Source organism: Lepidochelys kempii, chromosome 10, assembly GCF_965140265.1.
Source record: "Lepidochelys kempii isolate rLepKem1 chromosome 10, rLepKem1.hap2, whole genome shotgun sequence".
NCBI classification, from domain to species: domain Eukaryota; kingdom Metazoa; phylum Chordata; order Testudines; family Cheloniidae; genus Lepidochelys; species Lepidochelys kempii.
Genome location: NC_133265.1, coordinates 56,652,846 through 56,677,319, shown reverse-complemented (window position 1 = coordinate 56,677,319; position 24,474 = coordinate 56,652,846). Strand labels below are relative to the sequence as shown.

Here is a 24,474-nt window from a genome sequence, read left to right as displayed (position 1 = left end):
GTCTGACCCCTTTGTTCTCCCTCTCAGGGAAAAACAAACTTCCTGACATCCTCCGTAGCCTACATGACGCATGTACCTCTAGGAACTCTTTCGGCCATACGTGTCTTAGTTGCTGATGGAATACTTGATGATATTTCCAATGCTAGGCAATTTGTACTTACAGCTTTATCCTCAAAGATGTCGTTCAGAGAAAAGAAGAAGTTTTAAGTGCCTAGGTTTCTATCTTTCTACTGAACAGTCAGCTTCTCTTCACTTCTATGACAGCTCTTATGCAGGCTTGGCAGAATTCAATTTTTTTAATAATTTCAATTGGTTATATCAATGTTTATTTTTTAAGATTTTTTGTTTTTATCAATTTAAAATTACCAGTTATGTAAAATTATGGGGTTTAAGCATTTTTTCAGTTTTAAGTATTTAAATGTTCAGAGTTGCAAGAAATTAAGGGGAACTCGGACAGTTATTTAATGACAGTGGATGTTGAGATTCAAAAAGTTAAAGATTTATAACTGTTAAAACACAAATTGTCAACATCGAATGTGAAAATATACTAAGTAAATATTCTTAAATCAAACTAAAATTTTCAAGCAGCATTTTTCTTCTTTGCCAATCTGTACATTTCCATGATTATTAATGGAAATATGTTTTCATTGGTTTGTGCATAAGGTGAAATCAACATCTGCGCATGCTTACCAATAAAAAACTATAACTTCTAACCCACTCTTATATTAGCCCCTCTCCTCTTCAGTTTCACCTGTGCAACTCTATTAATTTTAGTGGGGTTACAGAAGTGTCAGGGAAAATCTAGTTCCTTAACTAATCCTCAAACCACCCCCATACAGTAGGTTAATATTTGGGGAGGGGCAGTGGAAACTGAAGCAGAGAGTTCATCCACGTGTATCATTTGACAGAGTCACTATCAGAAATGGGATTAGAACTCAAGAGTTTCTGGCTCCCCATCCTGTATTGCAGCCACAACTCTCTATAGACCAATTCTCTGCTACTTCAACCAACTTCACCCTCTCTGCATATCAGACAACTCCTGAATGGCTGCGGTTCATAAATCTTTCCACCTTCTCCACATCTTATGTAAATCTGGTAGTTTTGTGTGGGAAGGGGGGTAGAGAGAAGGGGAGAAGAGACCATCAATGACTTTACTGATGCTTGAGCATACTGAAAGATGCTGTCCAGTCTGCCCACTTGAGCTTAATTACTCAGTCAATTTGCAACTGTTACCTAAAGCTTGAGAAATGAGTGATATTACTTGACAAGTCTTAATATAGTTTAAAATGCCATAAGTCATTTTTGATTGAGTTCACTGTTAAGGAGCCAAATCAGTTAAACAAGAACTCATTATGTTTTGCTCTGACCATCATCATGAGTGACATTTCCTGTACAAGCAGCTCTCTCTTGACCAGGGATGAACAGAACTGAATGCCATCTAACATGGATACGTTCACTGCACAGGTGCAAGGGAACTAAAGGACACATGGTCAAATTGTTTTCACTCCAAAGATTTAACAAAAAGTAAACAGTCTAACAGATGCACTCTATTAACCAAGATTGTAGACATTGTTCTTTCTAATTTAATTTGGCAATCAGCACTATTATCTTATGCTCCTTGATCCTTGCAAGGAGGAACAGAATGCTAGGGAGAGCATGCATGCAGGCAGAAGTCCTGATCCTACAGGGCACCTTCAGAGGGCATGGCAGAAGATGGAGCACGAGGAGCAGAGAGAGGAGGAGGAGGAGGAGGCTCTCTTAGATATGAGCTCTCAAGAAAATAATGAATTGATACCAGTTCCATAATAACTCTCATAAACATCTGGTGTGCACATTTGGCAGACAGGTTTCCAGAGGATGAAGTCCAGGAGTGGTCCATTTTTGAATGTGCAGCAATAGTTAAGTGTGACTTCAATTTTGGAATTCATCAGGTCAAATCCCTATGTTCAAAATACAAAGACTTTCTTGCTAAAGAGATTGTTATAGTCAGTCAGTACAATGACTTCAAGTTTGCAGTAGCCAAAAGAATCAAAAGCCAACTGGTTTTAAGTTTCCCGGATACGGTGACATTTGCTCACCAGAATGAACAGTTTCAGGATCTTGCAAAGTTGATGGATATTGGAGGAACATTCCTAGCATCAAGTGCAGACTGTGAGCGTGGCTTTAGCTTAATGAACACTCTAAAAAACAAACTACGGAATCGTTTACAAGTAGATCATTTGGACATGCTGATGTGTATTAAGAGTTACCAGCTGGATGGAGGACTAATAGATCTGGACAGAGTTTATATTGAACGGGCAAATGAAAAAGATCGCAGGGAAAAACAGTAAGGTTAGTTTAGCAGTCTTTGACATTTCGACCAATAAGGAAATTAAAATGCATTTGTAATTACATATCTTATTCTTGGCTGATAATCATTTATCATTTTTTTAGGAAAATTTTAAAATTTAAAACACAAACTCTTGTTTTTCTTTTCTTTTTTTTTTAAATTTATGATGTCGCTATCTGAAAATCCATATAAATTGACATAATATCATACTTATTAAACTGTCTTTATTATATGTTTATCAAAATCTTTTCGGACATGTATAGAATGAAAGGTGAAAGTGGACACCAACGGGCAGAAGCCTATGGATTAATAATGATCATGATTAATATGTGCTTGATATATGCTCGTGATTGTCTATAAAAAGATCATAAAGCATAATGCTTAAAACTAACTTCTACTTCATGAAGAATGGTTAAATTTCCTTTTTCTAAAGTATTTAAAAATACATTTATAAAACAACATGGTGTAAAACTATTATCACAAATTGCAAATTAAAACGTTTTAAATGTATAAGCATTTTACTCGCTTGGGCGCATTTGCCTCACGGTGCACAAATTTGAACTCTGCTTCAAAAATTTGCACAGAAGAAAGAAAAGCAGGTGGCAAAGGCAGAGAGAGAGAGAGAGAATGGATAAAGACCGGTTAGACCCAGCAACTATAGCAGAGCGTAAGCTTCCCCCAAGCACCAATGCATCACAAAATGGGGGCACTAACCAAATATATTTTGGAGCCACTGATCTAGGTGTCCCATCATGCAGTCACTACTCAAAACAACCTTTTCAAGCTTTGTTACAAGTTTTTAATCAAGGTGTAAATATCCATTCTCTATTAGCTATCACCTAAGATCAGCCACTGTAGAATCTGGCCATTATAAAAAGGTGCCCACCTTTGAAAACAGAACCCTGGGTCCAATCAAATGAATACTCATTACTCTGCATATTGCAAACCACCGAATTTTTTTTTTAAATGTAAATTATCTAAATCACACAATGCTTCCAAAATTAAAAGTTCCCAAGACATTTAGGGACAGATTTTCAGGAAACCTGTGATTTAGGGAATCCCTTTTTGTGCATGCAGCTGATGTACACATACACAGCATGAGTAGCAGTGCATCCCAACATGTGCGCACATTAGCTATTTGTAGGACTAAAAATGGGTGTACATTCACATCTGAGACTGTAGGCAACTTCATATGCAAAACTGAGTGTGCAAGGTCAGTGGCTAGGGCTGAACATCTGACCATTATATTTGTCAGCAGTATTCTTTGGGGCCACCTAGACACTGATCCTCAACCAAATCATGGCATGGATCAAAACCTCCTCATGGTGAAGTCATAAATGAAGCACTGATTGATACCTGGAATTAATCACTGAAAATTGAGAGTTTGGTCTCTCTCAAAGCCTAGGGAGTTTTCAGCTAGATTTCTGACAGTATTGTTGGAGACCATTCCTGCTCAGTTTCTATTATCCATCATATTTCCTACTAACCTCCTTCTGTCTCTCCCCTTCTCCCCAGTTTCCAGAATCCACTTTGTCTTCCAACTACAGTAGTTCAGGGGGGCTGATTTGCTCATCCCTAGATGATTTCAGTGAGAATTACCCATATCCCACAGTAGGAGAACTGGGCCCCAGAAGCGGTCTTTGAGAGAGAATTTATTATAAGGAAAGTTTCTAATTCCTATATTGGCTTTCATAGGAAACTTCACTCCTGATCACCTAAGCCTGACACCCTGCTGTGGGCCTTATCCCTTACACCTAACCAGAACTTACCCCTTACTGATCTGCTTTATTATTACAACAGAGATCTCTCATTCCAGGGTCTTTCCTCCACAACCCCACAGATTAGTGTAATTAGGCCTGGCTGAATTCATTTTTATGTTTTTATAATTTCATCAGATATCAATGTTAAAAATAAAAGAATCATTAAAATTATCTTTTTAAATGTTCAGAGTAGTGGGAAATTATTGGTGGGGGGGTCAGATAATTATTTAAAGACAGCAGACTTTAAGATTTAAAGCATCAGTTGCCAAGCTGTAAAATGAAGATGCCCTCACTGAAGTCCTGCTGCCGCTAGTTTGGAGACCCCACTGGAGCGCAGACTCACGGTCTGAAGCACTCAAATACATACTGTGACACTCTGTATCTTGGGGAAACACCCTGCACCCCCATGTTCATCCTTTTACTATGCCTGTGTGGTATCCAATGCAAAGTTTGTCATGTCGGGTGTCTTCAGAAGGTTCATGATGCACTGAGCATTGTTGTTATAATAATGTTATAGTTTGTAATTTCATGTGTATAGTTATGAGGCTGAAAATGTGTCCTCATGGCTTAAAACAAGCCCAGGCAAAACTCTCCTGGAACAGAGGGGCAGTTCACACCTCATTAGGGCAGGTATGGGACAAACCCAGCCCAGCCTCACAGGAACAAAGGACACTGGCCTAGGCAGCAACAAAGGATCTGGTGGACTCTCCAGTGAGTCACCCCCCCCCTTCCCTTTGTCAGTCAGGGACTACGATGAGGTTATGCTCACCTGACTCTGAAGGGGGGGGCAAAGCCAAGAGGGAAGAAAGAACATGATAAAAGGGAGAGACTTTTGCCATGGTCTTCCACTCTCTTCCACCTACATCTACAGACAGCACCACATGACTGAAGTGCTGATCAAAAGGGAGAGCCTGGCTGAAGGTCAACCAGCCTGTCTGTGGTGAGAAGCATTTAAGTTTGTAAGGGCACTGAAAGTGTTAAGATCAGCTTAGAATGTGTTTTGCTTTTATTTCATTTGACCAAATCTGACTTGTTATGCTTTAACTTATAATCACTTAAAATCTATCTTTTGTCATTAATAAATGTGTTTGTTTATTCTACCAGAAGCAGTACATTTGTTTTGAAGTGTGCCAGAGACTCCCCTGGGATAGCAAGCCTGGTACACATCAATTTCTTTCTAAAATTGACAAACTCATATAAGCTTGTAGTGTCCAACTGGACACTGCAAGACGGAGGTGTGATAAATGAAGGGCGGGGGGAGCTCCCTTTTATGGACACCCAGCCAGCCAGTTAGGTATAAAATCCCTCTTAGTAGCTGTTCTCTACTTGCTTTACCTGTAAAGGGTTAAAAAGTCCACAAATAAAAGAAAAGGAGTGGGCACCTGACCAAAAGAGCCAATGGGAAGGCTAGAACTTTTTAAAATTGGGAAAACCTTCCCTTTGTCTGTTCTGTTGTTGTTCTCCAGAGAGAGGGGACAGAGCGGAGAGAGCGGACAGAGCAGAGACAGGGCTGGGACTATGCTGTAAAAAACTTTTTGTCACATATGGAAATCATCCAATAATACCTAAAACCTACACATAAATCAGAAAATGTCTAGAAAGAAATGATTAGGTTTATTTCTGTTTATTTCTTTTTGGCTTGTGGACTCTTCTGTGCTAACCCCAAATGCTTTTTGTTTTGCTTGTAACCTTTAAGCTGGACCTCAAGAAGGTTATTCTTGATGTTTAATTGCTGTAAGGTGGGATTTTTAAAATCTAGCAAAAGCCTAAGTTCCAGATGTATTTTCTTTCTTTTCGTTTTTAATAAAATTTACCTTTTTAAAGAACAGGATTGGATTTTTGGAGTTCTCAGAGGTGTACCCATATGTTGTTTAATTAGCTGGAGGCAACAGCTAATTTCTTTTGTTTTCTTTCTCAGCTCTTTCCCAGAGGAGAAGGTGTGAAAAGGCTGGAGGGTACTGCACAGGAAGGAATTCCCAAGTGCATCTTCCTAGGTCCAAGGGCTTTTGCATTTGGGTGGTGGCAGCACCTACCCATTCAAGGACAGAGAGAAGTTGTAACCTTGGGAGTTTAATACAAGCTTGGAGTGGCCAGTATTAATTTTTAGAATCCTGGTGGGCCCCCACCTTCTGCGCTCAAAGTGCCAGATGAGGCATTAGCCTTGACAGAAGGTTCCAAGGGTTGTGTATGGGACCAGAGATATTGGCTAGTGTCATTAGGTTGCACACAGGGGCAGCTCTACCAATTTTGCAGACCCAAATAGTTGCCGCCGAATTGATGCTGCCCCAACAGCGGTGGAGCTGCCGCCAAATTGCCGCCACAGGACATGGACAGCCGCCTCATTCTGAATGCTGCCCCAAGCACCTGCTTGGACAGCTGGAGCCGGCCCTGGTTGCACAATCCAAGGAGCAGCTTACGTGCTAGAGGCTATGCAGGAACAACCCGGGAGTGGGGGTTCTCACAGCAGAGCAGGGTAAGGCTGGCTCTTAGGGTCGAGGATTGGAGTGACCTGGTAGATCACTGGTCCAGATAACACCAGGGGAATGTCACACATACCCCTTCTCCAGAAGATGGAAACACCAGGCTGTGGAGTGATCGGGGTGAATGACACAGACTAGGATGAAGGCAGATGGATTTTACTTTGATTTCTCCCCCATTTTTGTAAGTGGAGAAAGTCCCTATGCATCCCAATGGCAGAAACATTGCTGTTCTTAACACAAAGCATTGCTTTGCTGTGCTGGTTCTAGTTGGAGCAGTTCTACAACCACAGCTTCAAACTGTTTCTAAAGCTTACCAATGCCTTTCCCTGCACTCATTTGGTGCTGTGAGATGCAAACAAAGCAAGATACAGCCTCCTAGAACTATAAAGATCTTCCAGCCTTCATACTAGCTTAATCTGGGCCTCCCCTAGAATATGGGTTTACCAACAACAATTGATAGTGTCTGTTCCTCTCATGAGGTGGATGCTAGTTCTCAGAGGAGCTAGGCTAAACTACCAAATGCGTATTTGGGATGAGAACCAAGGTCCTACCAGCCTCTCTTAAAAATTGAGCCATCTTATTAGAAAAACCTAACTAATTAACTGGCGGCATGTATGCCTGGAAATTCAAGTACAACATATGTCAGCACTACCGTCAGCTAATTTTCAGGAGCACTGACACCAGATATAGCCAGTCAAAAGGTATAGACATTTTTTCTCTTTTTACAGAGGAAATGTATCAGGAGATTTAGTTCTTCAGCCACCCCCCCTTAATGAGAGCTTCTGTCTGGCAGGAGGCAAGCTGTTTTTTAACCAAACTGTATGTACTAGTTCAGACTGCCCAAGCTGCCTTGCTTATACTTCCAAGGGCCCAATCATCAGTTCTCACAATGCTTGGAGAAAGGCAGCAGCAGTAGTAGTAAGCAGAAGCCAAGGAGGTTCAGGGGACTGGGGAAGGGAGTCATGTGTCTGTAGTTTAAGTTTTTGAATGCTGCCAGGTTGGCGGTGACCGCTAGCTATTATTTGGTGACTGGTGGCCTATGTGAAGTGTTTTAGTTCCTAGGAGGTGTCCATGTCATGTAGCCACTAAAACTGGCCCCCCACTGATGACTGTCTCAGAGAAACCCAGGAGAAATCTGGCATGAAGAATGAGGAGCCCTCTCATCCCTAAACCAGGGCTGGTGCAAACTGATAAGGCAGTGTAAGGAGCTACTCCTGCTCTATGGAAAAACAGAAGAATGTCCAGTGATGTTAAAATCCTGCCTTTTTCAGCCGGGATTTTCAAAGGAAGAAATTAAATGGGAGTTGGATGCTCAATTCCATGGGGTGCCAATGAAACAGTAACTAAAGATTCCCACTTTTCTACAGGAAAGTCCTATAAAATTAAACAGAAATTAACCCAATAGAGATTTCTAGGTATCACATAGGGTTCTATAGAAATTGCTATGAAAACCTGTAGGGCCCAATTCTAAGTCACTTAAACTGTTGGAACTTCATAAGCTTCAGAAGAATTCTCTCCAGTTTACACTGGTGCAAATGGGATAAGAATCAGGCCTATAGAAAGAATTATTTGTGAAATTCTCTTACAAAATTCTGTGAGTTGGATTAACATTTGAAAGAGAGGTTGCCATTCCCTATACAATTTACTAGAGCTTAGACAAAAGGGTCATTTATTAAACAAGGAAAATAAAAATTCCTCCTCAGTACAGTTACAATCAAGACAATTCAGCATTGGATTATTTGCATATCTATGTATAGACAAAGAAAATATGTTTACAGATGGATAGCACTGGCCAAATAAATATCTTGCTCCAATATGCTGAGATTGCCAGAGCAGTGCACAGAGGTTCTGTAGTCTGCGGCACAGTACAATGAGTGCCCCATTGTGACTCAATGGAGTGCTGCATTACAGAACACTGGTTTCCTGTACTTTCTCTAATGGAAGTTAATATGGGCACATATCCCAAAATAACTCATTAAATCCTTTTCAACACAAGTTTTCAGTGACAAATGTTTTAACACACATTTCAGTCCTGCCATAAGTGGTGAAGGGAGGAGGAGTGGAATTAACAGCTAATACCTATTGATGTACATTTTGCACTAATCAGTGTCCAGAAACTGTGACCGGGGTTCAAGTGGTAAATATTAAATAAAGGTTTCAGAGGAACAGCCGTGTTAGTCTGTATTCGCAAAAAGAAAAGGAGTACTTGTGGCACCTTAGAGACTAACCAATTTATTTGAGCATGAGCTTTCGTGAGCTACAGCTCACTTCATCAGATGTTTACCGTGGAAACTGCAGCAGACTTTATATACACACAGAAATCATGAAACAATACCTCCTCCCACCCCACTGTCCTGCTGGTAATAGCTTATCTAAAGTGATCAACAGGTGGGCCATTTCCAGCACAAATCCAGGTTTTCTCACCCTCCACCCCCCCACACAAATTCACTCTCCTGCTGGTGCTAGCCCATCCAAAGTGACAACTCTTTACATAATCAAGTCGGGCTATTTCCTGCATAGATCAAGGTTTTCTCACATCCCCCCCACCCCCATACACACACAAACTCACTCTCCTGCTGGTAATAGCTCATCTAAACTGACCATTCTCCAGGTTTAAATCCAAGTTAAACCAGAACATCTGGGGGGGGGGGGTAGGAAAAAACAAGAGGAAACAGGCTACCTTGCATAATGACTTAGCCACTCCCAGTCTCTATTTAAGCCTAAATTAATAGTATCCAATTTGCAAATGAATTCCAATTCAGCAGTTTCTCGCTGGAGTCTGGATTTGAAGTTTTTTTGTTTTAAGATAGCGACCTTCACGTCTCCCCTTCAGTCCTCTCCCTGAAGTTAAGAAACTCAAATGCTTTATTTTGGCAGCAAGAACCAATTTCCCCCCACACCCATCCCATCTAAAACCAAACTAGCACTGCTCAGACACTGTTGTAACTCAACTACCATTAAAAGGACAAATTGTGGCTTTAAGCCACAGTTCTGTATGGGGGGAGGGGTCAAGCAGAGGTCCACTACCTCAGTAGGAGTGCCCACAGATACTGTGCCCAATGCAGGCACAGCACCATCAGACAAGCAGGGGTGCTTCAGCAAGAATAGATCCTGCTACACCCTTTGTAGAGCAGCATGAGAGAGCATCCTGGAATAGCAAAAAGCCTCTGTGCAGGAGTGAAAGTAGAAGCTTCTTGTGCACCCAACCGGGGTAGACTTTAGATACCACTAAAGAGATGATAAATAGCACATGAAATCTATGTTAACTTCAGGTAACCTAATACTGCAATACTATGGTAGTCAGATAAATCTTAAGTATGTCAATTCTGATTGAAATGCAGCTGCAAGTCTGCTCCTAAAGGAATTCAAATTACTGTGCCTAGTAATGAGTGATGTGTGTTGCTTTTCATTTTAAAAAAAGTCAGTATAAAGATAAGGAACAAACTCTGGATTGTGGACAGCATAGCAGCCAGTGGCAGTTTATGCACATTTCCTGGCAAATTTCAGAGCTTGGGAGTGGCATTTTAAAACAGACTAGTTAAATTGCTTAAGTTAATTAGTTAATGAAGTAGTTTAACAACAAGTCACTATGCTTGATGAGTTTCCAACTTCTTCCTCTTTAAAGTTGTCTGATCAGACTCCCCGCATACTGCAACAAAATTACAACAAAAACATTTTGAAGATTTATTACTTTCTTTTATGTTCCTACATAATGATAATGGATCTCTAATTAGAGGGCTGAAGAGCACTGTGAAACCAAATAGTTTATTACAAAATTGTTAGAAGTATCAGAAGAGCAACGTGAAGTGCTAAATGGATCTCAGAGCCACCCTGCATGAGTGACAAAAAGTCTACTGAATGCTTGTGATGCCAAATTGCATGTGCATCTGCAGGTTGACATGCCAACAAATAATGTGAGTACAATCAAGAATACCTATTAGAAGACTGCTCCATAGAGTTTTATTTACTTTGGTAGCATCTGCCCCATAACGAGCCTCAGGAAAACACTCCCAACATGACAAAGTAGACCCTGAATATCTTTATCCATGGAAATACCAAGTCCGGCAGGCCTGACCTCACCTAGTCTTACAAAAAATGTTTCTCCTCTGAATCAACAGGAAAATATTTAGGAAATCAAGATAGCAGCAGCATGTGTCAGAACTACTTTGCTGACCCTCTATCACCCAGAGGGGGGCTCAAACAGAGAGGGGCTATTTAATCCTCAAGAAACCTATATTTGCACCTCTGCCCCTCAGTGTTAAAATGAGCAAGTTGAAACAGAAAGAGAAAAGAAAGGTTAAATTCCCTGGCTGCACTAAATAACAAGGATGGCAGAACAAGATAGCATGCTCATTACTGGCTAAGAAAGAGAAAGGAAGAGATAGTATGGTATTTAAGACAGCCTGGGATATATTTAAGGCACAGAATTTGCACATGTGCAAAGAGAGGGCCAAATTGTGTTCTCAGTTACAACAACATAACCCTGGAGTGATATCTGTGGACTTTTTCAGTGCATAGTTCTCATTCTGGTGCAGGCTTGAAACAGAAGATCTGCTCCTGGTACCATTCATCCCTGGCTTATATCTGCCTTCTGACCTTTACAACCAAGATGTGATCTCATCAGATGTGAAGGCTCACACTGTTTATTGCTATCCTATTAAAGTCTGGGGAAAGATTTAGACACACAAAAGGCTCTACATTATGAGTAGCGGTGTAGGCTACTGCACTGTGGATGATTTAGAAATGTTGGTTTACTTTCAGGATTTATTGTATCTTAAAAAGGAGAGGTGAGGGGTCCAAGTTGATTTTTGTGTTTGACCCAAACTTGCAGGAGTGTAAGGTTTTTTTTTTTAAGATCTGAAATTTGCCACTCCTTTCTTTTAAAAAAGAGAGATAAAGCGTATCATCCATGGCAGACACATTATATATATATAGCGCAATTTGTTTCTTTTCAGTGGCCTATGGTGTCTCAATTTGGACACCTACCATGTTGAGGCACCCGGTATCAAAGTTGAAAATTTTGGAGGTACTTTTCCTGCCACCTCACTTACTGAAGCTCATTTATAGAGTTTGTTGATAACTGTGCATATCCATTTAAGAAAAATTAGGGGAAAGCAGGTCATAATACCAGTGACACAGGAGCTTCCATTTCAACCCATGCAAGAGCAGTTTGGGAAAGGGATATGTGAAAGCAGAAATGTGAAGCACTACCAGAACCAGCAGAACCTATGTGCTTAAGGAAGCTTAGTTTGTGGATCAACGACCCTCTCAACCAAAATGGCTCTTTGATCTACTGCGTCAATACAGGTGCTGCACATGCACAGTAATCTTACATACTAAAACCATCTTCGTGAAATTTCCATTAGGAGAAACAAAAGCTACTGAACATTTATTGTAAATCCGGGTTTCTGAGAAGAGTCTTTTGAAAGCAAGTTTTCGTTTTAAACTATTAGTCACAGGTAAATGTTCAAAAGAAGTTGAACCAATCTCAGACCCTGAGTGCAGAAGTAGCATCATACAACTTTCTAAGATTTTTTCATACCCCAATCATTCAAAACTGCCAGCTGGATTTTTTTCAAATTATATTAAAAAAAAAACAGACTCAAACTGTGCTCCTATGCAGAGCCTGCTATGCTAAGCATCAGCCAACAGCAGATCTGAGCAGACAGCATATAAACTCTGTAATGATGATGGTTAGAGACAATTAGCTAGAGCAGCCTTGTCAGAACTACTGTAATAAATCAAGGCCTGAGCCTGCAACATTCTAAACCTCCCCTGAATGGTGCTGAGTGCTCCCAACCCCCTGACCCCAACGAGAGTGCTCAGCACCTCACTGGATTGGACCCCTAACCTGTAGGCTAGCAGAGTATAATAAAAATCTAACTTTTGCTGAATAACATGGATTAACAATTAAAAGCAATAACAGTAAAGTTAAGGAGTAAAGGAAATTGCATTTTAATGGTCAGGTATCACTACAAGATCAATACTGACATTCATCCTGAACGCCCCCAGCTACCAGGTCTAGAAAAAATGCACAGTATTTCTTTGGCTGCCAAACCTGAACAGTACTAGCGACCTATGAGTTAATAGTTAATTTCCTTTTTTCTTTTAAGTCATAATCCCCTTAGTGCTCTAGTTGAATGTTTAAATTCCACGTACAGACCCAATGGGGTCACAGCAAGCAGGTTTACCCACTGTTCCACATTCATTTATCCAGTGCATTATTCCATGGCATTAGAGATGTATTAGATACAGTTTTCACTGCTGCCAGATTCAATAATTGAGTCCATCCTTAGGATATCCTGACTTTTGGGCAGCTTATGGAGTGTCATTTTACTATAATTACTTGGAGTGGGACTGGACACCTGGTTTCTCTTAGGCAGATTAAAGATGTTAAGAAAAAAAAAATCAAACTGTATATCTTATAGACAAAACAATGCCTAAATAAAAATACAAATGACGTATATGACCACCACCTTGGCAACTTCAAAAAAATAGAAGTAACACAATAGGCGTTGCCATGAGAAAGAACTGGAAATCAGAAAGTTTCAGAGTTATCTTCAAGTAAATTCTCACTGGTTTTAGTAAAAAAAAATTAATTACATATTTAGAGCCAGATTCTGCCACTAAGATAATTAATGGGACTGCTCAACAAGGTAGCTACTTCTCAGCACAAGTAAAATCTGGTCCTTAGCAAGCTTCAATTCACAAAGGGCTAGATTGCAATACTCCTATTCATGCTAAATTGCACCTTACTCTGTGAATATCCAACCTCCAGGGGACTGCTCAGGTAATAATTTAGCATAAATTGAACATCAGCCATTGATGGGAGAGACAACAGTCACTATGCGAGATACTGTAACAGGTGCTCATATGGATTTTAAAGGATTTTTAAGACAATTTTAGAAGATAATTTTTTAAATGACACCACAGAATTGCTGACCTCACACTATGCTATACATTTTAATAGAGTCTTAGTTAACTATTTAGCTATTGTAGATCCAATCCTGAAATCCTTATGCTTGTGAGTGATCTGGAGCTCACACTAGTCCAAATGCAGTCAATGAGAGTGTTGCCTGAATAAGAATAGTAGGATTCGGTGCCAAGATATTAGGGTACCTAGCTGAAGTTTTCCTGTAAGAGAGAACACTACCATAGCCCTGCATCTGAATGGATACAGCAGAGTGAGAGGTGATGTCAGCTGGCATGCTGAAGGGAGTGCATGAGTGTTCATCAACCAGTAGTCATCACTAAGAAAAGCATTTTAAAATGACTACATTGACCCCTTCACTTCCCAAACCTCTGGCAGTGGGAGCCAGGAATACATGCATCTAGGTCAGTGGCACACTGGAGGATAGTGAGCTACCATGCCACTTGTATCTCCCTAAAGCTCTTTTCTCTTCATCAAGGTACCATTCACTCAGATTTCCCTGCTGAGCTTTGTTCTTTGTCCTCTGCTGTTAAAGTGATCCCCAAATGGGGGTTCCAGTAAGGGAGAGGTCAGCAAGCACAGAAGTTTAATCATTCAGTATTATACGTACCATCAAATTTAAGAGCAGCCATGTCTTATTAACAGCAGTGTTTTTAGAAGTCCAGGAATCATGTGAAGAACTGAACAAAATCAGAAAGTGAACTAAACAAAGAGGCAGTAGAAAACCCAGCACCTTACAAAATAGTATTATACTGTCCAGTTACAGACCCATGGATTATATGGAGTTACACACGATTAACATCTTTATTAAAAAGGGAGCGGGGGGAGGAGGCGGATCTCAGAAGGCAGCAATTCCTTTCTACTCTTATTGCAGGGCAAAATTCACCTCTATGAAGAGGACAAGCGTAAAGCTTGTTCCCCAGTTAAGCCTCTGGCATCTCACTGCTATATTCCTTCAGAACATGAAATGAAGGATAAAATGGTAATAAGCTTTGGGCTGGCTCTCTGTACAGGGATGAATTTCTCCCAGCATTGCCAACTCTCGAGAGTTTATCACAAGTCTCACAATATTTAGAGATTTTCTGGAAGAGCCATCTCCTGGAGCCCTGGATGACATGACATGACCAGCCCAGCTTTCATTACAACAGTAAGTTTCTAATCCTCTTAGCTTCAGAGAAAAGTTTGATCAACAAGAACCCTAAGAGCTCACAGAAACTATAAAGCAAAATGTATTGTTTAAAATCTCATGATTTATAAGCCAATCTCAATATTTTAGGGGCCTAACATGACTTTTTATGCATTGTGTTGGCAGTACTGCACAATAATAAATTGGTAGTGACGGAATAGCAGAGCAGGGCCCCAGAAGTGCCTACATGGCGACATCTGTCATCTCACTAGAAACCTTTATTTCGAGAGGTTTAAGACTTGGCCGTTTCTCCAAACAAATCACATAGAGACTTGCTTTCTGTCTCACTAGCACACATACATTTCTCTCTATAAATAAGTGTAAATAGAACAAACATTAGTTTGCTCCTTAAGACTAGCACATAAGATGCAGGGGCATTACACAGTTGTGGCAAACAAGGGATTAACACCTCTCCCATTGCACAGATAGTCCCTTGTGCTGGGGTAACAAGAGGGTTGAATACCTTTGAGTCAGGAAAACTCCAAACCCAAGTCTCTTTAGACAGGGTTCATCTCCAAGGTGGGGAGTTTGTCCATTTACTTTCTGATCATATTAACTTTTTTTTTTAATTGTTTTCATGCTGTAAATACTAGAGGGAGCTCCAGAGATTTATGCCACCGGAGAATCCAGCCCTAATGCTGGAGGAGGAGATGACCTTCTGTATGCATCTCTTTGTTCTATCAAATCATTCCACCAGTTTGTATCACGCGATCACAAAGTGTGCTTTTAATCTGGCTCAGACAGTTACTCTTCCAGCAAAACAGAAGTGCCCCATGCACTAGCAGAAAGAGGACACAAGTGTAATTACTGCCTTTCATGCCTGGGTAAGGACTCCCACAGGTTGACAATCTGTAGAGGACTGTGTTTGAAGGTCTGATACACCATGTAGAAAACCCTTCATTTTCAGTTTCTATTTTGTTTAAGAAGTTTCCCATGAATTTATAAGTGTTTATAACAAAAAAAAAAATTTAAATGTAGAAAATCAGCAAAAAAATAACTTCAGTTTTAGGGGGTTAATATTGGGGGACAGGAAGACAGAAAAAAGCAACAAATAGAGAAAAGCAGAAGTATTGAAAGTAAAAGCAATTTAATGCTGTGGAGTGCACATTAACAGAACGTACACATATGCACACACATGTGTATCTTCCACTATGTTGCCTTACTTTAACAGACAGCCTTGCATTTATATTTACACTAATTTATTAACAACATAAATACATCTACCTAATGTACTGACTTTTCTCATATGAGTATTTTCATATATGAGTGGTCATATATATTTTCATATATGAGTGGTTCAAATTTGCGTGAAAATTGGTAAAGACCGAACAATGACTTTTGTAAAACCTGGGGATTTTTAAGTTAAAAACAAATCTGTAAAAAACAAAAATGAATGCCACAAATCAAGTACTGTTCCTTTTCACTGTTCCTGTTTCCTTTCCTACATCATGCATTTAGGGCTTGATCCAAAAGCCATTCAAGTCAATGGGAGCTTTTCCATTGACTTCAATGGGCTTTGGATCAGGCCCTTACAGAAAATAGATTGTTTTCTCAGTATCTGTGGGAGCCACTAAGAATTTACAGAAGTAATTTTTTTAAACCTGGCTTGCCACATAATGAGTATGGAATCTTCCTGTTAACAGAATATCCAAAATAAATACGGGAATGGGATGCCAAAAGGTAGCAACACAGAACCACCAGGAACATGTCAAATAGCCAAAAAGGAAGTGCTAAAGCTGCAATTTTAGAAAAAGACATTAATAAATCCAAAGGACACACACTGTATCACGTGATTTCTTTATACATTAAAAGAATTTGTATTATAGTTTTGATGCCTAATATACTTCTCATGTGAATACATTAAAGCACTAGTGGGTAAATATTAATATCCCTCTGGAGTATTAATTAATATTTGGAATATTAATATCCTATATATATATATATATATAGGGGAACAGAGAAAGAGGCTAGATGACTTGATCAAGGTCACAGAGCAAATCAGTGACAGTGTTGAAAGGTAGAAGCCCAGCTCCTGACAGCCAATCTGAGCATCTAGCCAATATTGCCTTTTTATTTACAATGATCATTTAAACCCAGTTTGCACTGCACCATTTCAAGTACAATGCTTGCCATTAAGAAGTCAAACACGTGTCAGCAGTTACCACTACTTGGCATCTCCAGCTGCCACTATGTGGTAGAGGTTGGCAAGTGTTGATGGTTTAATGGCAATCACTGCCAAGATTATAAATACTGACCAAAGCTCCAAGAATGCCACAATTCTGCAGCTGTAGAAGCCAATGTAGAAGTGGGCACCTTTCCAGCTCTAAATTCACAGGGCCCCAAAACAAAATCCTCTTTTCTGCCTGACAGCTTTGGAGCCCAATGCTGGGCAGAGGGAGTGCAACAGCAAGTGCATAAACCACTGGATTGCCAATGTCATTCAAAATTGGAAGAGGAACTGTGATGGTTCTCAGGGGACCCAGGACTGCACGTTACCTTGTTGCCCTTTGTCTCTAGCTAGAGGGAGTACTGCCTTTGATAGCTGGGTGTCAGCTCCCTAACACAGCCAGCCTTTCAGCTACTCAAGCACTGTCATCCAGGCTATGCCAGTCCTGTCTTTGCCTTGCAGGTTAACAAGAGGTGCACCTCAATCCCCTTGAATCATAACATTCCCCTGTGATCTCCAGCTCAGCACAGAAATCCCAGATCCTCTGCTCACAAAGGAGACATGTACTCCAGTTTAACCTTAAATCAGTGCCCCTGTAGAACACACAGCACTTAACGCGTACTCATAACAAAATATAAGAAAGTTTATTTAAGAATAGAGGTTCCACTAGAAACAAGAGCAACTAATAGAAACAGATGGTTACACTACAAAACAAAAATCATAAAACATAAACTAGGGCCTACACTTATTTCCTATCTAAGAAAGTAGGTTTCCCTTCCACCCCCAAAGTTCAGTCTGTCAGAGAGCTGGCTGGCCTCCCAGGAACCAGGACTCTGGCTTGGGGAGAGGAGAAATTTGGGCAAGAAGATCAGGATAGAGATTCCCTCCTACCAATCCTTTCCTTGCATGGCCTAATGAGACACCCCTCCTCAGTGACAAAAGCCCGGATGCTACCTCCAAGAGAAGCATGCTGGACTTCCAGAAGCAAGTGCGGTGTGCTACAGATTGCCTCGGGTTGCTTCTACTCCAAACTGCAATTTCTAGGGCAGCTGCAGAGATATTCCCATGACCTCTTTTCTCAGAGCTGCAGGTTCGTATCTAATGCAAAAGTAATCCCTTTTGCACTGCCACAGAGGCTGCAGTTTGCCCCAGCAATATAGGGGGTAATCAGGGGCTTGCAGCAGCATTAAGATCCTGACAGTCACCAAAAGTGGGGACCCTAACATTAAAACACCCAAAGCATGGACAGAGAGACTGTCTCAGTAAAGGAAAAGTGAATTAACATCAGAATATAGTAGTAAGGGTTGTATCCTGTTACATCAAATTTATCAAGTACCTTTCATTTAGGCAATAATCATAATTCACAGAGGAAGATTCTTGAATATAAGACGTACAAGTTATTACAGCAGAAGCAGCTATGGTTATGGTTGCAGCAACATTTACAGTCCAAGACCAGTCCTTTCTCTGGGATTCAAAACTTCCTGCAACTTTTGCCTTCCCATACTCCTTCCCACCTCCAAAATGAAGATCTTTGCAAAGTGGGATAACAGGTCAGCCACTCTGAAGCCGCAGGAGTGTGAAAAAGTACATTCTCCCCATTTAGAAGTGTTTGAAACTCCCCCATCCACCATTTAAAGGTTCCTCTCCTGAATGTTGCCCTTTGCCATGGAAATAGCCTTTATTGATGAAAAACACTTTTTAGGGTTAGAGGAAACTGATTTAGATTGAACAGAGGGAGGAATCAGCAAAACCACACTGTGCACATACATCATACTTGTCACGAGGAGCTCCAGAAAGGTTACAATGCACATGCACCTGTGGCTGATTTAGCTGTGCAGTGAAGAGCATAGTGAGAGCATGCAGAAGCTGAGGCAAGACTCCATAGGACTGCAGGTGCATTTTATAAGCTGTCCCCCTTAGAGGCTCAATCTCTGTGGCCCTTGCAAGGTGTGAAGGGGTTTAAGAAGGCTGGTGTGTGATTGTAAGGTAAGCAAGAGACTAACTCATGCCCTGCAGTAAGGATCAGCCCTGGTGCAAAGATGATTGAAATTAATGTAGTTCTTTCTATTCCCTTCAATGGGCCTTGGATTGGAATGTAGGGTGGGACAGGTTATTCCAGTGCTGTGTAGGCAAGTATTTCCAGCTTGTGGAATTAATACTTGCTATTGCCAGGTATCGCAAGCCAGATGAGCTTTGGAGTCCTAGAGACTGAAGTTCCTGTTTACCTTTGTTTTAATCTCCTCTCTTTTTTGAGAAAAAACAAACCAAGGAAGTTCTATTAGACAACTAGGTTAAGGGAATGATCAGATTACTTGGGTAAGGATGCAACAAAAAAACAAAAAACCCAGGAAATGCCAAAGCAAAGGTTGCACAAAGCAGTATGCAGTAGGATACAGGGCCAGAGCCTTAAGCAGTATTAAAAAACACCACCACCCACACATTGGTGTAAATGAGCAAACTGAGCCACCCAGATTTACACCAATTGAGGATATAGCCAATGGGCCTTAATTACATAATATTTCTCAAAATAATACCATACAATTGTTCTACAACCTCATGACAGATACATACAGGATGAGCAGATGCCCTGATTTTATAGGGACAGTCCCAATACTTGAGGCTTTATCTTATATAGTCACCTATATCCTGCTCCCCCTTCCCAACACACTTACTAGGGTGACCAGATAGCAAGTGTCATTTTCTAGCATCATGTACTATCCCGACTGCCAGAGAAACAGTCCAGAGAAGTCATTCAGATGAGAAGTACACAATAAACCACTTGTACACAACATCCAACAGGCTAACTATATAGCCTAGAGTAATCAGCTGGCATATATAGGCCACTAAATTCACAGCCAAATTAACCTCATAGTTAACTGACTCATCCACTCACTTGCACTTATGGCAGGCTGTGCTGCCATTTGAAAAGAAAATTGTTCAGACACATAACATATGAAAAGCCTTGCGCTCTCACAGGTAAGTGCTCAAGCTTGTTAAGATATAATGGAACTTTACGAGGACTACAGGAGTGAAGTACAAAAGAATGAAAATTTACAAAATGTTACATATACACCTAATGTGACAGAAAAAATACTGACAGAGACAAGATACTGATTAGATGGAACACTGGTCTCAGCCAACATGATAATTATCTTCCTGTGAGAACAGCATCTTCTCTATTTGCCAAAATTGATGGGTTTACATAATTAAAGCCTATGATGATAGTGCAGAGGCCATTGTTAAAGTTGTGCATGCACACTTGACTTTTAAGCACTTACCTACCCAAACTTAATGTTCTCTTAGGGCCTGATCCAAAACCCTGGGGAGTCTTGAGTTCAGTGGACTTTGCATCAGGCCCTTAATGCAGGGGACATTTGGTGGAATTTTCATTTAAATGCAGAGCCTAATCCCAAACACCATTGCCACAGTTTTACACTCGCACAGCTCCACTGGGATCAAAGGGCCTACAATAGCAAAAAAGCAGTGTAACGAAGTGGAGGATTGGGCCCAAAATGATGACCGCAGATAAACTGTTATTTTCAACATCTCCAGAGTTACTCTCTTGCGCCCCTGCCAAGTCTTCCAAAGGGTTCGAATCTCTTTTTTTATTGCAGCTTTTGGTTTTAATTGAGAGAAGGTTTAAAAAAGACAGTTATCCATGTTCTCAAAAGCAAATGTTTTATACTCTCATCATAAAACACATCACTGCACACCAGTAACCCTAATTAATTTTCTGCAACTAAATCAACTGTTGTGAGCAAACCTGTTGTATGAAGCAGGAAAAGAGAGAAAAACTGTATAATACATAGCTAGTGCAAACACTATTTAGCGTTTTGATTCCAATGGAACTACTCCAGATTTAAGTCAGTGTAAATAAGAGCAGGATTTGATCTATTCCTAAAAGCTAACTAGCAAGAATCAGGGGCCAGATTAAGGCATTAGGTTCTCAGGTAAGTGTGCTGGGTATTCTGACCATACTTATGTTTAAGGCACCTATAAGATACCTCAAAAGCCAGAGCAGCTTGTCTAGTCTTTCTAGCCTTCGGACACTTGTTATTTGAAGGATATCTGTTTTTTCACTGAAGACACTCGCTCTCAGAGCATAGTTAGAGAATCAGGATATCAACTCTGTTGTTACAACAGAATATTCTGAAATTTTCACAAGCCCCTCCCCCCCAAAAGAGTTGAGCATTACAAAAGTCTGGAGAATGTCACCATTTTCTTTAATTTTGAATCCTTGATGATGTCTAAATGACCTGTAATCATATCCATCACCAGACCTTGTGCCAGGGAGAAGTCCAGGTTGGCAGAAACATTTACCGTAGGACTGATGGACCAGTTAGGTGAGTCAGAGTGCACTGATGGTACCATGGTCAGCAGTAAACTCGGCAAGGCACTGGTCTCTTCCAGTGCATTCCCTTATCACAGAACACAAGGCAGGGACAAGAGCAGGGTGCATACAAGACTGGTGAGATGTCAGAAGATAATAAGCACTGACTTCTCTCATCCACAGAATTGTGTAATTGTGCTATGCTTGAGACACTAGCAAAATTAGTGATACTATTCTTCAGTCCAAAGAACAAAGTCTTATCAGTAGAGGGATGCATAGAAAACAATGATGATTTCTACTATTGCTGTTGGGAATTCATATCACCACAGTGACTACTTAATTCTGCCATGTCAGACTTGAAATTTCTTTAGAGTAAAGGAAAAACTTACATTTTTAGCAAAGGACATTTATTTATTCAAGGGCTTTTTATAAAAAAGTGTCCTGGAGAAAAGGAGTACGGCAATACCATTTGTGAAACACTAATCCCAGTGGTAACAGTGAGCCAGATTCTACAATGCAGCCAGTTTGCTCCATGTTGCTGGCATAATCTGGTCCTAAGGGGAGTTTACCAGCCTAGGGAAGATCACCCAGGGAGTGTGATTTAGAGATGATTTAGAGATGGTGATTTAGAGATGGACTCTTACACCTCTCCTCCTTCCTGCTAAATACTTGTCTCCCACAAGTATATTCATTATTTTAATTTATACATGTCAATTATAGGAAAAGTGATATTTTGAGATGTTTCTACACTACCCCAATCCTGCACTGAATTTTCAGCCTCAAGGAGCCACTACAGCTCCATGTAAATTGGAGCAACCCATAGGGTGTTCTAGCACAATTTCCAGGGACCAGCCTGGCACAGCGCAGCATCAGGGGAGTGCAATAGGGAGCTGCAAGACACCCACCCACCCTTCCCAATTTGCACACTGCATCAAACTGGACCCCTGGATATGGCCCAACATGTCTATTACCAAACTGAAGAGATTAGGGTCTTCATCCTCCATAAAAATAACTAACTTTTTTCCCTTAAGCTCTTGTACAAACCCTCTGGAATGAGCTCTTGGGTTATCTGGATGGGACAAGTTCCAAAACAAGAAGAGGCTCCCTCTTCCTTACATACGCTATGATTACAACCACCCCCTGTTAGTCAGTGGAAGGAAAAAGCAGCTCTGAAATGGTTCCTTATGGGAAAAGAATCAAGTAACAATAAAAGAAGGGCCAGAAATCCCCCAGATGAGATCAGAAATGTGCCAGGAGAGAATGCCTTCAAAGCTACAGTCCTCATGATCTGAGATTAACTAACCTATAGCGCAGGATCACATTAGCAGCCCAGGAGTACTTGTGGCACCTTAGAGACTAACAAATTTACTAAAGCAAATACATTTATTATGCTCTAATAAATTGGTTAGTCTCTAAGGTGCCACAAGTACTCGTGTTCTTTTTGCGGATACAGACGAACACGGCTGCTACTCTGAAACCTGTCAATTAGCAGCCCAGGACTCTGTACCATCCACTGGGGGGGCCTCAAGGGGGCCTGAGGTGCAGATGCAGGTTGGGAGACAGGGGTGCTGAATAGTCACTTACGCCCTGTGGGACCCAGCTGGCCAATTCCCCCTCGGAACTGTGACTATACAACGTGTCCCACCGTGGCAAACTCCAGCCTCAGCACGTGCGGCTCTCCGCAGCCCTTCAAACCACCCCCAGAGAGACACGTTCCGCATCTTCCCCAGAGGGAAATGACACCCCGGCTAAAGCACCCTCTAAAGCCCCTCTCAGTCCAAAAGCACCAGGTCACTCTCCGATCCAAGTGAGCTGCCTCTCTCCTTCCCGATTCCCCCGCTGGAGTAGGGGGATGCCTGCAGGCCGGCTGGGGAGCGGGGCAGGGCTGGAGACCTGCTGGAGCAAGCGGAGCGTTTACCTTGTCAGTGTCAGCGGCAGCGGCAGCTCACGTCCAGTCCCCCCACGGTGAGGATCCCTCTGTGCTGCTGATGCAAAGCCTGATGCCCAGGCAGCCTCAGCCCATGGAGAGCAGCGGGGAGCCCCGAAGGAATGCCCGGCGCACAGCCCGGCAGCGGCTGCTGCAAACCCCTGCGGGATCCGAGGCAGGTTCCCAGGCTGCGGGGAAAGCGCCCCACTCGCGGGCGCCCCTCCGCGCTCCCTTTTCCCTCCTGCCTGAACGGGCAGAGAAACACGCCGTCAACAGCAGCGGCGGACGAGCTGCTGTCCCTGCTGCCACCTGGCGGCTCTGCTGCAGAACCGCATCTCCCGCTCGGCTCACAGCGCTTCCCTCCGCACCTCGACACAGGCCGACACTGCTTAGCTAACAACCCTGGACATTGAAGAAACTGCGAGTCAGAGCCAGGCGCGCCTCGTTGTCATCTCCCTCTCCCCCCTACGCGTTGATGCAGTGGACCTGACCCTCGCCTTGCACGGGTAGTGCCACCCTCCTGGGCCGGGGTGATTTAAAACACTGCTAGGTTTTTAGCTCTGCTAGCAAGGGGCCGTGGAAGGGTGAATCCCAGGCTCCTAGTAGCTTTGCTATGTACAGAAGTGGGAGCAAAGAGCGAAAACGACAATAGTCTGAGTAGTAAGGGACTTGCTGAGACTCCTGAGAGCCGCATGCCTGGGCCAGCCCCTCACAGAGGAAATACTAGGCTAGATGGACCAGAGATCTGACCCTGTATGGCAATTCCTCTGTTCTCCCCTGGCTTAGCAAGGGGAATGCTCAGCCAGGATTACAATAAAAGATTCCATTCACAAACACAGGCCTAGTTAAAAATTCTTTATTCACCCCCCTGAGCAATGCAAGTTTCAGCACAGCAAAGTGGCAGTGTAGACAGTACTACAGCTCTGGTAGCTGGGCTCCCAGCACTTTAATGTCAACTGTGTAGACACACCCAGGTAACTAGCACCAATCCTACTTTTAAAGTGAAAAGGATTGATAACACCACACCCAACACCTGCCAACCAACGCTGAGAGATTACAGAGAACAGTGATCAGGCTAGAGTCCTCTAGCACTTCAAAAGGCTAGAGGAGGCAGAGTAACTTCCATGTATGCTCTTACACAATTAATTTATTGCAAGGAGAATAGGTGCTGTGTGCCAAGACAGTAATGCCCTCAGCAGCTCTCTTCCACGGGAGGGAGTGCTGGAATACTTGTCTCCTTGAAATATAGTCATCATTTAAGTTTATAAATGGCAATTATGTTCCCTGCTACAGTCTTACAAAGTGCCAAAGGGTTTTTTGTGTGTGGCTATCTCATTTACAGACCATTTTCTGTCCTGAGACAC

General features: G+C 41.7%; 1 protein-coding gene across 1 annotated transcript in view; it reads right to left on the bottom strand.

The window, feature by feature from the left end:
• THSD4 (thrombospondin type 1 domain containing 4) overlaps positions 1-23,370 on the bottom strand; it is a 622,386-nt gene extending 599,016 nt beyond the window's left edge. Inside the window, exon 1 of the mRNA XM_073303716.1 lies at positions 23,102-23,370. The gene's annotated coding sequence lies outside the window, so the exon portion shown is untranslated. The remainder of the gene's footprint in view (positions 1-23,101) is intronic.
• Positions 23,371-24,474: the final 1,104 nt, after the last annotated feature.